This window comes from Oryctolagus cuniculus, chromosome 8 (assembly GCF_051225735.1).
Source record: "Oryctolagus cuniculus isolate XC-2025 breed Fujian yellow rabbit chromosome 8, ASM5122573v1, whole genome shotgun sequence".
Lineage (NCBI taxonomy): Eukaryota > Metazoa > Chordata > Mammalia > Lagomorpha > Leporidae > Oryctolagus > Oryctolagus cuniculus.
Window position 1 is genome coordinate 143154374 of NC_142874.1, and position 15949 is coordinate 143170322.

The window sequence follows — 15949 nt, forward strand, 5'->3', positions numbered from 1 at the left end:
AATAGTCAAGACAAGGGCTGTTCAAAGTTATTGCATCTCAAAGGTAGTTTCACTTTTTTCCTTCCTTTCTTTTTCCTTCCTTTATTTCCCCCCTTTCTTTTTAGAAACTTAATTATTTTTAAAGAAGAACCCAAGAATGATACATCTTTTGCAAGCTCTTAACTATAACTTATCAGACATAAGAATATCCTCTTCTTAATACACTAAAAGGAAATAATTTTTTGGGAACAAGTTTTTTTGAGAACAAGTATTAAGTCTCATAATACAACTCTTTGAGGACAGAGATCCTGCACGGGAAGTTAGTGCACAGTGACTCTTATTGTTTAACAATTAACTCTTATGTGTGGTGTCAGCGATCATCCAAGGCTCCTGACATGAGCTGCCTATGCTATGGAAGACTTTTGGATCCACAACTCAGCAAGGCCATAAACAAAGTGGAAATTCTCTCCTCCCTTCAGAGAAAAGTACATCCCTCTTTGGTAGCTGCTTCTTTCCACTGGGTTGTCACCTACAGAGATCCTTCATGTAGAACATTTTTTTGCTACAGTGTCCTGGCTTTCCATGCCTGAAATGCTCCCCTGGGCTTTTCAGCCAGACCAGCATGTCTAAGGGGATGATTCTGAGGTTATAGTGCTACTTGGGTGATTGTCATTCTGATTCTGCTCTATGAACTGTTTCCCATGTTGGAAAATTCACTCCTTTTTAATTCTATCTATTATTATTACCAAACGTTTATCCTATTTATATGACCACTTTAACACTTGATCCTATCGATATAATCACTTTAACACTTAATCCTATCCATATGGTCACTTTAACGCTTAAAATGCTATTTTTACCTCCCAGCTTAAGGGGCTTGGATTCCCATGGCAAGCTTTTAAACTGTACCCTTAGAAGTAAGAAGTCCATAGTAATGTATGCAGAACTATACTGCTTTACAATTACATACTTCATACATTTCACAATTACAACTTTTGGATCGTGATGATTTCTCTCAACCTCTTTGTAACACTGCCTTTCAAATGAATAAATCTTAAAAAAAAGGAAAAAGATCCCCAATTGGCATCCATGTTTGTTTCAGGCAATAATCATCTTAAAACCTGAGTGAGAGGTGGGCCGTGGCCGCAGCAGTGAAGGTGCCACATGTGACATCCGCATCCCACGCCGTGGTGCCTGAGTGAGCCTGCCTTGGCTTCCAATTCAGCTTCTTGCTAAGGCAGACCCTGAGAGGCCAGGTAATGGTCAAGTGCTTGGGCCTCTGCCACCCAGGTGGGAGGCTCTGATGAAGTTCCAGGTCCCTGGCTGTGTCACGGACCAGCCCAATCTGTTGTGGGCATTTGGGGGAGTAAACAAGTCTATTGGGAAATGGATCTCTCTGTGTCTCTGCCTTAAGTGAAATAAAATTAGGTAAAAATTTTTTGAACTTGAGTGAAATCTTTTTAAAATATTTATTCTTCATTTACTTAAAAGGCATAATTTATTCTTCATCTACTTGAAAGGCAGAGAGACAAAGAAAGAGGAAAAGAGGGATCAATCTTCTATCAGCAAGTTCATCCCCCAAATGCCTGCAGCAGCCGGAGTTGGGCCAGAACTGCAGCAGCCAAGAGCCAAGGCCTCCCTGTGGGTCTCCCACATGGATGACAGGGACCCAGATGCTGGAACCATCACTGCTGCCTCACGGTGTGTGTTATTAGGAATCTGGATTGGAAGCTAAGTAGCTGGGACTGGAACCGGCTTAACTTGCTGCCGACCTCTGAGTGAAATTTTAGGATAAAACAGGATAGTTTCTTCCTCCCTCCCTCCCTCCTCCCTCCCTCCTTTCCTTCCTTCCTTCCTTCCTTCCTTCCTTCCTTCCTTCCTTCCTTCCTTTTTTCTTAAATATTTATTTATTTATTTGAAAGGCAGAGTTACAGAGAGACAGAGGAAGAGAGAAAAAGAGAATGAGGTCTCCCATTTGCTGGTTGATTTCCCAGATGACTGTAATGGCCAGAGCTGTGCTGATCCGAAGCCAGGAGCTTTTTCCAGGTCTCCCACACATCTTCTACTGCTTTCCCAGGCCATAAAAGAGAGCTGGATAAGAAGTGGAGCAGCCGGGTCTTGAACTGGCACCCACATGAGATGCCAGCACTGCAGGTGGCAGCTTTACCTGCTACACCACAGTGCCAGCTCCAAGATAGTTTCACACTCTCAAAACATATCCCCACAAGATATGTATTAACTGTAAATGAAGAAGTCACTTTATAGCAGAGAAACATAGATGGCACCACCTTTAAAAAGTGACCACCCATCACTAGCAAGGGGACAAAGGCTCTGCGGCCCCCTGATGTGATGCACTGTAGGAGGCACGCAGCACTGCTGGGTGTTCCTGCCAATGTTGCACCATCTGAAATTAGCTCTGAGGAATGTCACACAAGTCCACATCCAGGGGTTTTCCACAAAATAACTGGCCCTTATACTTAAAAAATATCAAGGTCATGAAAGACAAAGAAATATGAGCAATTGCATCAGGTTAAAGGAAACTAAAGAGACTGCAAGTAAACACAATGTGTTTTGTGGGTCAAATCATGGACAGGAAAGATTTTTTAATATTAATTGGACAATTGGTGAAATTTATAAAAGTTCTGTGGACATGGTAAGATTTTGATCATTATGTTTTTTTAAAGATTTTCTACACAACTTTTTTTAAAAGATTTTATTTATTTATTTGAGAGGTAAAGTTACAGACATTGAGAGGGAGAGAGAGAGAGAGAGAGAGGTCTTCCATCTGCTGGTTCACTCCCCAGTTGGCTGGGATGGCGAGAGCTGCGCCAGTCTGAAGCCAGGAGCCAGTGCTTCCTCCCAGTCTCCCGCATGGGTGCAGGGGCCCAAGGGCTTGGGCCCTCCTCCACTGCCTTCCCAGCACAATTGCAGGGAGCTGGATGGGACACACAGGACTTGAACTGCACTCACATGGGATGCCGGCATCACAGGCAACAGCTTAACATGATGTGCCACAACACCAGCCCATAATACATCTTTCTAAATCCCATCAAGGCTACTGTTTAAAAAAAAATGCCGTAGCCAGGGTAGCTTATAAATGGTGGAAATTTATATCTCACAGTTGTGGAGGCTGTCCCAGTGTGCTGGTGAATTCTGTCGGGTGAAGGCCCACTGTCCACTTTATAAATGGTGCCTTCTTGCTGTGTCCTCACATGGTGGCAGGGGCTGGCCAGCTCTGGGAGGCCTCTTTTAGAAGTGCAGTGTCTTGGTTCATTTTGTGTTGCTAAGACAAAATCCCCAAGGCTGGGTACTTCATAAAGGAAGTGCATTATGCTCCTGAATCTTGTGGCTGAAAGAGACAAACAGTATGGTCCTGGGATCCTGCCAAGGGTCCCCTTGGCTGTATCATAACAGAGAAGCAGAAAGGGAAGGGCCTGGGGTAGCCTTGTTCTGTGACAACCACCCCATGGCAGGAACATAGCTCCAGGAGAGCCAGACTTACCTAGAGACAGCATTGCGCCGTCTGTTGGGGTAGAGCTCTCACAGCCCAGTTACATCCCACTGAGCCCCATCTCTCTCTCTCTCTCTCTCTCTCTTTTAAAGATTTGTTTTATTTATTTGAAAGACAGAGTTGCAGAGAGAGGTAGGGACAGATAGAGAGGTCTTCCATCCGCAGGTTCACTCCCCAGATGGCCACAACAGCCTGAGCTGTGCTGCTCCGAAGCCAGGAGCCAGGAGCTTCCTCCGGGTCTCCCACGTGGGTGCAGGGGCCCAAGGAGTTGGGCCATCTTCTACTGCTATCCCAGGCCAGAGCAGAGAGCTGGATCGGAAGAGGAGCAGCCGGGACTAGAACCAGCGCCCATATGGGATGCCCGTGCTTCAGGCCCGGGCGTCAACCCACTGCACCACAGTGCTGGCCCCGGAGCCCCACCTCTTAAAGGTGCTCCCACTTCCAAATCTCATCACGCTAGGGACCAAGCCTCTAGCACAGGAACCTTGGGAGACAAACTCTACCCCCACACAGCAGGCACTCACCCGAGTCATCAGGACCTTGTCCTGTGTTCTTCTAATCACCCCCACAGGCCCTGCCTCCCAACACCATACTCAGGGTGAGAATTTCAGTACATAAATTTGGGGGTGGGGGCACAGGCTTCAGACCCTTGAAAGATCACCCCCTCAACAGAAAAGCGGTTGCTACTCTCCAATTTAAAAATCATTTCTGTTAAGGATGGGATGAATTTATTATAGAAATTCTAATGTCCAAGAAAATACCTGCATAAAATATAATAAAAAACATTCCCCATACAAACTATGGAAAGATACTTATTCTGTCCAAAAGTAAAAAGTTGTGTGTGTGTGTGTGTGTGTGTGTTTTAACTGAGTGTGGTGTCAAGGGCAGTTTTAGAGCTGTGTCAAAAATCTTTTTTAAAAAAAGTCTTGACTCAACAACAGCATATTGTAAAATATCTGTCTCTGACAGAAGAAAATATCAAATTTAGATGATGGTATTGAAACTGAACCCCTTGGGGCTGGCGCTGTGGCACAGTGGGTTAACGCCCTGGCCTGAGGACTGGCATCCCATATAGGCGCCGGTTCGAGACCTAGCTGCTCCACTTCCAATCCAGCTCTCTGCTATGGCCTAGGAAATCAGTAGAAGATGGCCCAAGTCCTTGGGCCCCTGCACCCGTGTGGGAGACCTGGAAGAAGCTCCTGGCTCCTGGCTTCGGATCGGCGCAGTTCCAGCCATTGCAGCCAATTGGGGAGTAAACCAGTGGATGGAAGACCTCCCTCTTTCTCTCTCTCTGTCAGCTTCTCCTCTCTCTGTGTAACTCTTTCAAATAAATAAATAAAATCTTTGAAAAAAAAGAAACTGAACCCCTATATTGTAAAAGTGGAACTGAGCCTCTTGTCTGTCCCCCTTGGCCCAAGATGTCCTTGCCTGTCCTTTAGCAAAAGGAATTCACTGACATGGGGGAGTGATCCAGCTGGCCTCGAAAGGTTCCAATCACTGAACTCAAGGAGTCATTTGCTTCTCCAGTAGTGAGAACCTTGATGGCCGGTGATGTCCTGGGGTGGTTTGTGCAAGGGAATTCCCAGTCCTGGCAGAATGTAACTGCCACCTTCCTGTAACCCTCAGACCAACTGGAGTGCACCTGGCCATCATAAATTCCCTAAAGAGCATGGCATCACTGACCAATCAGGGGACACTGGACACGAGCTGATCACAAACCCCCAGCCCCAATTTCAATCTATAAGAACTTTCACCTCCTACGGGAGCTCAGGAATTACACAACAGCTGCCTGGGCTCTTGCTCTGGGCTTTGCAATAAATACCTACTTTGTTCCACCACCCTGATGGCTTTCCGTGCTTTGGGTGAGCAGACCCAAGTTAGGGGTTCTATAGCAGCACCTCCAACTAGTTTGGGGTGTTGTTCAGCAGCAGTATCATCTAATCCAACCTATTTGTTTTACAGATCAGAGGTATAAGGCCAATAGCTCGGAAGCCGCTTAGATGATTGCATGTAGGGTTCAGGTCCTCACTGTCAGCCTCATTTGTTCCTTTTTCATTCCGTATTTCTTCCATAGCTATCCAGTGAGCACCTTCCGTGTCCCTGGAGCTATGCCAGCCTCTGGACACATGGTGAGGAATCTCTTCTCATCTGACTCCTGCCCTCTGCACATAAGAAGGATTAGCCACCACTGAAGCCTAAAATCTCATTAAGAACAAAGTGAATTAAAAATTTATGAGTACAAGAAAAGCTACATGAATACACTCTGGTTGGTTGTTGTTTTATAGCATTTCTCTTCAGGATGTTTAACAAAATACTTCCATCCAAAGACAGGATCTTGTCAAGACAAAGATAGAGGGGCCGTTGCTGTGGCATAAAAGGCTAAGCCTCCACCTGCAGTGCCGGTATCCCACGTGGGCACCTGTTCCAGTCCTGGCTGCTCCACTTCTGATCCAGCTCCATGCCAATGAGCCTGGGAAAGCAGCAGAAGATGGCCCAAGTCCTTGGGCCCCTGAACCTGCATAGGAGACCTGGAAGAAGCTCCTGGCTCCTGGCCCAGCCCCAGCTGTTGCAGCCATTTGGGCAGTGGACCAGTGAATGGAAGATCTCTCTCTCCGTCTCTCTGTCTCTTTGTCTCTCTGTATCTCTCCTCCCAAATAAATAGATACATTAAAAAACAAAAAAGACCATGCTAGAGCCGCTCTGCTTGATTTTCCATTCTCCACAGAAGGATAAAAGATGAAAGCTGTTTGTCTCTGCCAGTGCTCATTCGCAATAAAAGGGATATATACCAGAAAGCCTTTAAAACACACTCAGGGCAAAGCAAAAGCTGGAAATATTGACTTTTGTGAGGCCCCACTCTGGCTCAGCAGGTGGTGGGCTTTCAGAGATTTCTTCCTAACAACCTGACAGCACTTGGACAGGAATCAGGAGGGGAAGGGCTCCGAGAAGCCCTGGCAAACAAGCCAGATAAAAGGTCTGGCACTTCAGAAGGAAAATCCCACGCCCTGGAGGCTGAGCTCCCTGTAGAATCTTCCATTCTCAACAGCACAGCATAAACATTTAAGGCAGCAGTACACCTAGGTTTCCTAGGAGTTCATGAATTTCAAAGGTGAAGCGCAGATCATTCAGGTACATTCTCCTGTGTGGTGCTTCTGTAAAACAAAAACAAAGGAAAGAAAGACAGTGGAGAGACTTGACTAGCATACGTTAAATCTAATTGAAAACATCATTTCCTAGTGAAAATAGAGTTCTCTGATTATATTAGAAATTTGTCTAATTTTTCCAGAATAATAGCAAAATACTCTTAACCTTAAAAAAAGGATTTCACACAATGAGTTGTCAAAAACTTTGCAGAAATATGTATTATCAAAAAAATATCAAAAAAACTACGCATGGCTATCAAAAAATTTTGCATCAAATTAAGTTTATGCTTTAACTCTATTTTCCATGAACTTTTAGAAGTACCTTCATAAATTGTAAGATGATAATATTATTTGATGATACAGAATAACTAACACACTTGCATTCACAAGCATCAAAAATTTATAAAAACCATAAATATCTGAGACTGGCTCTTTGGCATAGTGGGTAAAGCTGACTCCTGCAGTGCTGGCATCCCCATATGAATGCCAGTTTGAGATCTGGCTGATCCACCTCTGATCTAGCTCCTTGCTATGGCCTGGGAAAGCAGCAGAAGATGGTCCAAGTCCTTGAGACTCTGCACCTCCATAGGAGACCTAGAAGAAGCTCCTAGCTTCTGGCTTTGGATCAGCACAGCTTCAGCTGCTGTGGCCATCTGGGGAGTGAGTCTGCAGATGGAAGACCTCTCTCTCTCTGTCTCTGCCTCTATGTAACTCTGTCTTTCAAATAAATAAGTAAATGTTTAAAAAAAAGAACAAAAACATAAGTAACTGAGCCAAGTAAATAACTAGAAGGGCACAAAATAGCAGAGGACATGAAACACTAAATGACAAAATTCTTTGCAAGAAAATAATGAACTTTACTTTTGTATCTTGTATATTACAGCAACAAAATTGGAACTTAGTGGCTAGCTGAGGAAACTTAGGTAATAGATTTTTTATCCAAATGAACTCAAATATGAGTTCAAGTAAGATAGATTTATTTATGTATTTGAGAGAGAGAGAATTTCCTCCCACTAGTTCTCTCTCCCAAATGCTGGGATAGGCTGGAGCCAGCAGCTGGGAACTCAGTCCAGATCTCCCAGGTGGTTGGCAGGAACCCAACTACTTAAGCCATCACCTCTGCATCCCAAGGTCTGCATTAGCAGGAAGCTGGAGTCAGGAATTGGAGCTGGGTATGGAACTCGGTACTCTGACATGGGACCTGAGCATCTTAACTGATATCTTAACTGCTAGGCTAAATGCTGAGCCCAGGAAGCTTTTACTGGGACATCCCATTTTACTTAAGTGCAAAGAAATCTTTATTATCATTCACATAAGTGCCCATAATCTTTATTCTTACCAAGAGCTACATAAAACTCATTCAGCAAACCTGAAACTGTTATCCATTTGTATGCTGAACAGATGAAAAATTGTTCAGACAAATTGCCTGGGAATTGGTTCTATTGTGAGTGCTAGCTTTTTAAAAGAGTTGTTTTTGGTTACCTCAGTAATGAAAAACACCTGAGCTAGCTCCTCGACCTCTTAGTTGTTGGAGTTAGTGTGTGCCTCTTCCTTCCCACCTCCTGGGGTCCAGCTCCTGGAGGATGTACAGACAGAGCAGTGAACGCCATAGCTGAGATCCCTGCCCATAGAAGAGGGAGAAGAATACACTATTATGAAGCAGGCTGTCCTGTGGCCTAAGGCAAGGCTCCCTCATTCCCTTTCAAAATGATTTTGCCTCAAATTCACTCTGGAAGTAAGAGATACACATGGAAAATGCTCATTGTGAGAATATGCTCATAATATACCCTTCAACTGAAAAAGCAGTGCACTAAATTACAAGCGGTGCGACCTCAGCGTGTTTAAATGTGTTGTTCAGGCCGTCTTGGACCAGGTCACACTAGTGCAGCTGTGCTGGGTGCTTAAGTTCTGAAGTTCTTGTGGATCATTGAGACCGGCTGTCGTCCTGAACCAGACCAGGATGGCTGCCCCAGTCACTTCTCGCCTGCCTTGGCTCTGGCCTGGCTTCCCTGTGACCCAGCCACTGAAGGGTTAACACTGGCCCAGCCGCCCCTATAGGCCTCAGCCCCAGAACTTCCCTTCTGAGTGGCTGTGGCCTGTGCCATGCTCTGTGCTAAATATTGTTTGTAATCATCCCCATATGAATGCAGAAATAACTTTCTTTCTAATACAACAGCTGAGTAGTTACTCTTGCCTCCAAGACAAATTTTTGAAAAAATTTTAAAATTCATGTAATAATTCTTTATGTACTTATGGGGTATAGTGTAATGTTTTGTTACTTGCATACAATGTATAATGATCAAACCACAGTAATTAGCATATACATCTTCTCAAATATTTATCATTTCTTTGTGGTAAGAGAGTTCACAATTCCTCCTGCCAGCTATTTTGAAACAGACTCTACAAACTGAACTACAATCACACCTCTGGGTAACAGTACACTGAAACCGAATCCTCCCAGCTAGCTCTTGCTTTGCACTCATTTGACCGACGTTCCCCATCTCTTCCTTGTCTCTCCCTTCCCCAGCCCTGTTCTCCTCTCTCCATCTAGGAGGTCAGCTATTTTAGCTTCCACACATGAGTTAATCATGCAGTGTTTGTCTTTCTGTGTCCTGCTTATTTCATTTGATGTTATGTCCTCCAGGTTCATGCATGCCGCTGCAAATAACAACAGCAACCGGGACAGAATCCAGTGCCCCGACTGGGACTAGAACCCAGTGTGCTGGCGCTGCAAGGTGGAGGATTAGCCTATTGAGCCACGGCGCTGGCCTTCATTCTTTTTTATGGCTGAATAATATTCCATGGTGCTGGTATACCATAGTTTTAAAAAACCCATTCATCTGTTGAAGGACATCCTGTTGATTCCACATCCTGGCTATTGTGAACAGAGTTGTCATAAGCATGAAACTTCAGGTATACCTTTAGAATTTGACTTCATTTCCTTTGGATATATACCCAGTAGTGGAACTGTTATATCATCTGATAATTCTACATTTAATTTTTTGAGGACTCTCATACTGTTTTAACATTCTGACCAACATTTATTACATTTTCGTGAGGCAGATTTTAAAATTTGCTCCAGAATAAAAATTCCTTTGTTTATTCATCCCTGATGCACTCACTGCCTCTCTCTTATGCCTCACCTCCTACACAAGAGAAGCTGCACAGAGATAGAGACCACAGGAAGGCCAGTGTGGGGACAGAGCCAGGTCACAGAACTCCCTGTGGGGCAGGAAGAGCAGTTTGTACTTCATTCTAAGGATAATGGGAAGCCTGTGGAAGATTTTAACCTGAGTGCCTGAACCAAACTCAGAACAAGATTCCAGATGCTGTGTGAAGACTGGAAGGCAGTAGGAGAGGAACTGGGGATTGGGAAGATGAGTTAGATGCTATGTGACTGACATAGACAAGCATGGATAGTGTCTGAGGCTTCCTCAAACCCCGAGGGTCCTGGGGCAGCAGGACTTTGCAAGCACAGCTGACTTCTTGCAAAGCAGGTGATCTAAGAAGCCCTGGTGACCCCCAGAGGAAACACAATGTTACTTCTACCTCATTACTGATACTGTGACTCATAGGCCAGCCCAGGCTGGAGGGCAAATGACTATGTAGTGGTATAAGGCATGGAACCTCAAACTTGAGGTAATAATGGCTGAATAGATCTATTTCCTGGGCTTGTATCAAGACTTATGCAATCTGGACTTTGGGAGATTTTGCTAGCTGTCAAATTAACCTGTGCTATTTCATAATGTTAGCAGAAGACACAAGATGCTTAGGGCAGGGTAAGGACCTTATTACTCACTACAAGGGCAGTAGCCAGAGCAGCACTTAGGTTTTCCTCAGTTCTTTATGCCCTTTAATTCCCACATGGTCACAGGAAGCATCTGTGATGGGTATCTGCTCATATAGTGGGCTGATACACAACAGAACACTGAGCTTGGAGAAGTTACCTCTTGTAGAAAGCAAAATCAAGCCTGCTGTTTGTCTGGAAGCTGGGGGAGACATGAACTCAGCACTCAGGTTTGCTCACCACAAGCACAGCAGTGATAAAAGGCCTGGGTAATGGCCCATCAGGCCTTGATTCCTGGCATTCTCTGCCAGGAACTTGCAGGGATGCTCAGGGACCATAGAAGATGCCTTCTCCCAACAGTGGCAACAGTAGCTCCTCTGACTTGTTAGAACATAACACTCAGAGTTTTCAAGACGGCAGAATATGGAGGGAGCTTACTGCTTTAGTCTAGAGGATGATAGCTTTAAAAAAAGTGGATTGAGTGCAATCTCAAAGAGTTAGGGAGAAAATGGCAGAGTAAACTCCATGCAAATTAAGGAGACACTGTAGACTTACGTGGAGAGTGTGGACACACACAACTCAGTACTCCAGCAGCAAAGAGCCTCAGCACCAGCTTTGGAGTGATGTGAGACCAGGCAGCAGCAGCCCAAGCCACCACTGACAATAAAGCTGCAAGAAGAGCCTGGCAGGAGTCCAGCTTGGAGCCTTCTGGGAGACAGTGAACCTACCAACCTAGAGGGAAAAAATAGGGTGCACATTTCTCTCTCCCTGATCACCTGGCACCAGCATCCTGTAACTAGCCAAGAGAGGGTGGGAAATGAAAATTTCAATAGAACAAATAAAAATATTGAGGAAAGCCTTAAGATAAGACTTGGTGAAGCAGATGAAAGAATATCCAAGTTAGAAGACAAATCTCTGGAAATTTTGCAGTTGGATCCAAAAAGAAGGAGGAGAGGAGGAGGAGGAGCAGGAGGAGGAGAGGAAGAGGAAGAAGGAAGAGAAGATGAAGAAGAAGAAGAGGAGGAGGAGGAGGAGGAGGAAGAGAAGAAGAAAAATAAGAAAACTAAAGAACAGAGTCGGAGACTTATGGGATGCATATGGGTATTAAGAGTTCCTGAAGGCATGGAAATAGAGAGTGGATTACAAGGCCGTTTCAGTGACATAATTACAGAAAACTTCCCTAATTTAGAGAAAGAAAGAGACATCCATGTACAGGAAACATATAGAACTCCTAATAGACATGACCAGAAAAGATCTTCACCATGATACATCGTAGTCAAATTCTCCACAATGAAACATAAAAAAGATTCTAAAATGTGCATGAGAGAAATTCCAAATTACTTTCAGAGGCTCTCTAATTAGATTCATAGCTGACTTCTCATCAGAAACCCTACAGGCTAGCAGGGAATAATGATATATATTCCAAGTCTTCAGAGAAGAAAACTTTCAACTCAGAATATTGTACCTTGCAAAGCTCTCATTTACGTATTAATGTGAAATAAAGACCTTCCATAACAAACAGAATCGAAATAATTTGTCACCACTTATCCAGGTTTACAAAAGATGCTTAAGGATGTGCTACACACAGAAACAGAGAATGATGGTCATCACTATGAAAGAAGATGAAAGAAAATTTCCCAGTAAAAGTACAAAGGAAATCCAAAGTAAACAATGGGAATATTGATGACAAAATGGCAGGGCCAAGTTACTACTTATCAATAGTCACCTTGAATGTAAATGGCCTCAACTCTCAGACTGGCTGAATGGATTAAAAAAACATTTATCTGCTGCCTACAAGAAACACATCTCACCAACAAAAAACCATGAAGACTGAAAGTGAAAGGATGGAAAAAAGATATTCAATGCTTACAGAAACCAAAAATGAGCTGGTGTAGCTGTCCTAATGTCAGACAAATTGGTAAGGAGGAAATCAAACTATCCCTATCTGCATATAATATGGTCATGACTACAAAAGAAGGTGAAGGCAGAAAATCTCCCAGTGAAAGTTCAAAGGAAATTCAAAGTAAAAAATAGGGCCGGCGCCGCCATAGCTCAATTGGCTAATCCTCTGCCTGCGGCGCCGGTACACTGGGTTCTAGTCCCAGTCGGGGCACCGGATTCTGTCCCTGTTGCTCCTCTTCCAGTCCAGCTCTCTGCTATGGCCTGGAAGGCAGTGGAGGATGGCCCAAGTGCTTGGGCCCTGCACCTATATGGGAGACCAGGAGAAGCACCTGGCTCCTGGCTTCAGATCAGCATGGTGCACTGGCCATAGTGCACCGGCCATAGTGTGCCGGCTGCAGCGGCCATTGAGGGGTGAACCAACGGCAAAGGAAGACCTTTCTCTCTGTCTCTCTCTCTCTCACTGTCCACTCTGCCTGTCAAAAAAAAAATAGGAATATTTTTGGAAAAATGGCAGGGAAAAGTCATTACTTATCAATAGCCACCTTGAATGTAAATGGTTTCAACTCTCCAGTTAAAAGATATAAACTGGATGAATAGATTAAAAAACAGAACCCATCTATTTTCTGCCTACAAGAAACTCATCTCATCAACAAAGATACAGGCAGAATGAAAGTGAAAGGATGGAAAAAGATATTATATGCTAACTGAAATCAAAAGTGAGCTTATATAGCTATCCTAATATCAGATAAAATAGACTTTAACACAAAAACTGTTAAAAGAGAAAAAGAAGGGCACAATGTAATGATTAAGGGATCAATTCAACAGAAAGATGTAACTATTATAAACATATATGCACCTAATTACAGGGCATCTGGATATTTTAAAGAAATGTTAAGGGATTTAACCCAAGACTTAGACTCCCATATGATAGTAAAACTATATTCCACTTTCAGCAATGGACAGATAAACCAGAGAGGAAATCAACAAGGAAAGATTTAATCGACAGTATAGACCAAATGGACCTAACATCTATCTACAGAAATTTTCATCCTACAGTTGCAGAATACACATTCTTCTAAGCAGTGCATGGAGCTTTTTCAAGGATTGACCATATACTAAGCCATAAAGCAAGTCTCAACAAATTCAAAAAAATAGAAATTGTACAGTGCATGTTCTTGGACCACAATGTAATGAAGTTGGAAATCAACAACTCAGGAATCTCTAGAATGTATGCAAACACATGGAGACTGAACAATTTGTTCCTGAATGAACACTGGGTCATTGAAGTAATCAAAAGATAAATAAAAAATTTCTGGAAACAAATGAGGATGACAATGCAATTTATCAAAACTTATGGGATACAGCAAAAGGTGTGTTAAGAGGAAAGTTTATAGCAATTGGTGCCTATAACAAGAAATTTGGAAGGCACCAAATAAATGAACTATCAACGCATCTCAAGGATCTACAAAAACAACAATAAACCAAACCCAAAAGTAGCAGGAGAAAAGAAATAATTAAAATTGGAGAAGAAATAAACAAAATTGAAACAAAAAAATCAGCAAAATGAAATCTAGTTTTTTGAAAAAAATAAACAATAGTGACACCTCATTAGCTCAACTAATCCCCCCAAAAAAGAAGATCCAAATAAATAAAATCATAGGTTAAAAAGCAAATGTAACAACAGATACCACAGAAATAAAAAGAATCATCAGAAATTACTACAAAGAGCTGTATGCCAACAAATCTGGAAACCTAGAAGAAATGGATAGATTCCTGGACACATACAACCTACCTAAATTGAGCCATGAAGATACAGAAAAACCTAAACATACCAATAACCAAGTAGAAATTGAATCAGTAGTAAAGACCTTCTTAGCAAAGAAAAGCCCTAGACCAGATGGCTTCACTGCTGAATTCTAATAGACATTTAAAGAATTAACTTCAATTCTTCTCAAGCTATTCAAAACAACTGGAAGGGAGGGAACCCTCCCAAACTCCTTCTGTGAAGCCAGCATCTCTTCATTTCTTAAACCTGAAAAACAGACCACAGAGAAAGAGAACTACAGACCAATTTCCATAATGAACATAGATGCAAAAATCTTCAACAAAATACTAGCCAATCAAATCCAACAACACATCAGAAAGATTAGTCACATGGATGAAATGGGATTTATCCCAGGTATGCAGGAATGGTTGAGCATTCTCAAATTAATCAATGTGATAAATCACATTAACAAACTAAAGAACAAAAACCGTATGATTATCTCAATAGATGCAAAGAAAGCATTTGATTAAACAACACACACTTTCATGATGAAAACTTTAAGAAAATTACATTTAGAAGGAACAATTCTCACCACAAAAAGGCAATTTAAGACAAACCTATGGCCAGCATCATACTAAATGGGAAATGTTGGAAGCATTCCCACTGAGATCAAGAGCCAGACAACTCTCGCCATTGCTATTCAATATAGTCCTGGACGTCTTAGAGCCATTAGGCAGGAAAAAGAAATCAAAGGGATACAAATTGTGAAAGAGGAAGTCAAACTATTCCTATTTGCAGATGACATGATTCTATACGTAAGGGATGCAAAAGACTTCACTGAGAGACTATTGGATTTCATAGAAGAGTTTGGTTAAAGTGGCAGGGTATAAAAACACACAAAAATCAATAGCCTTTGTATACACAGACAATGCCATGGCTGAGAAAGAACTTCTAAGATGAATACCATTCACAATAGTTACCAAAAATAAAAACAAATATCTTGTAATAAATTTAACCAAAGGTGTCAAAGATCTCTACAATGGGAATTAAAAAAGGTTAAAGAAAGAAATATAAGACACCAAAAAAATGGGAAAACTTTTCCATATTCATGGATTGGAAGAATCAATATCATCAAAATGTCCAAACTATGAAAGGCAGTTTACAGATTCAATAAAATAGCAATCAAAATACCAAGGATATTCCTGTCAGATCTAGAAAAAATGATGCTGAAATGCATATGGAAACACAGGAGACCCCAAACAGATAAAGCAATCTTATACAACAAAAACAAAGCCAGAGGCATCATGAATCCAGATTTCAAGATATACTACAAGGCAGTTATACATGCAAAAGTATGAGACAAGTCCCCTACTTTATACCTTACATAAAAATCCACTCAAAATGGATTAAAGACCTAAATCTACAACCTGATACCATCAGATTATTAGAAAACATTGTGGAAACCCTGCAAGACATTGGCATGGGCAAGGAGTCCTTGGAAAAGACTCCTGAGGCACAGGTAATCAAAGCCAAACTTGACAAATTGGATTACATCCAACTGAGAAGCTTCTGCACTGCAACAGAAACACTCAGCAATGTGAAGGGGCAACTGACAGAATGGGAGAAATTATGTGCAAACTATGCAATTGATAAAGGATCAATAAGCAGATATATAAAAAGATCAAGAAACTCAACAACAACACAACAAACAACCCAGTTAAGAAATGGGCTAAGTACTTTAACAGGCATTTTTTTGAAAGAGGAAATCCAATTGGCCAACAGACACATGAAAAAATGTTCAAGATGACTAACTGTAAGGGAAATGCAAATCAATAGCATAATGAGGTTTCACCTCACCCCTA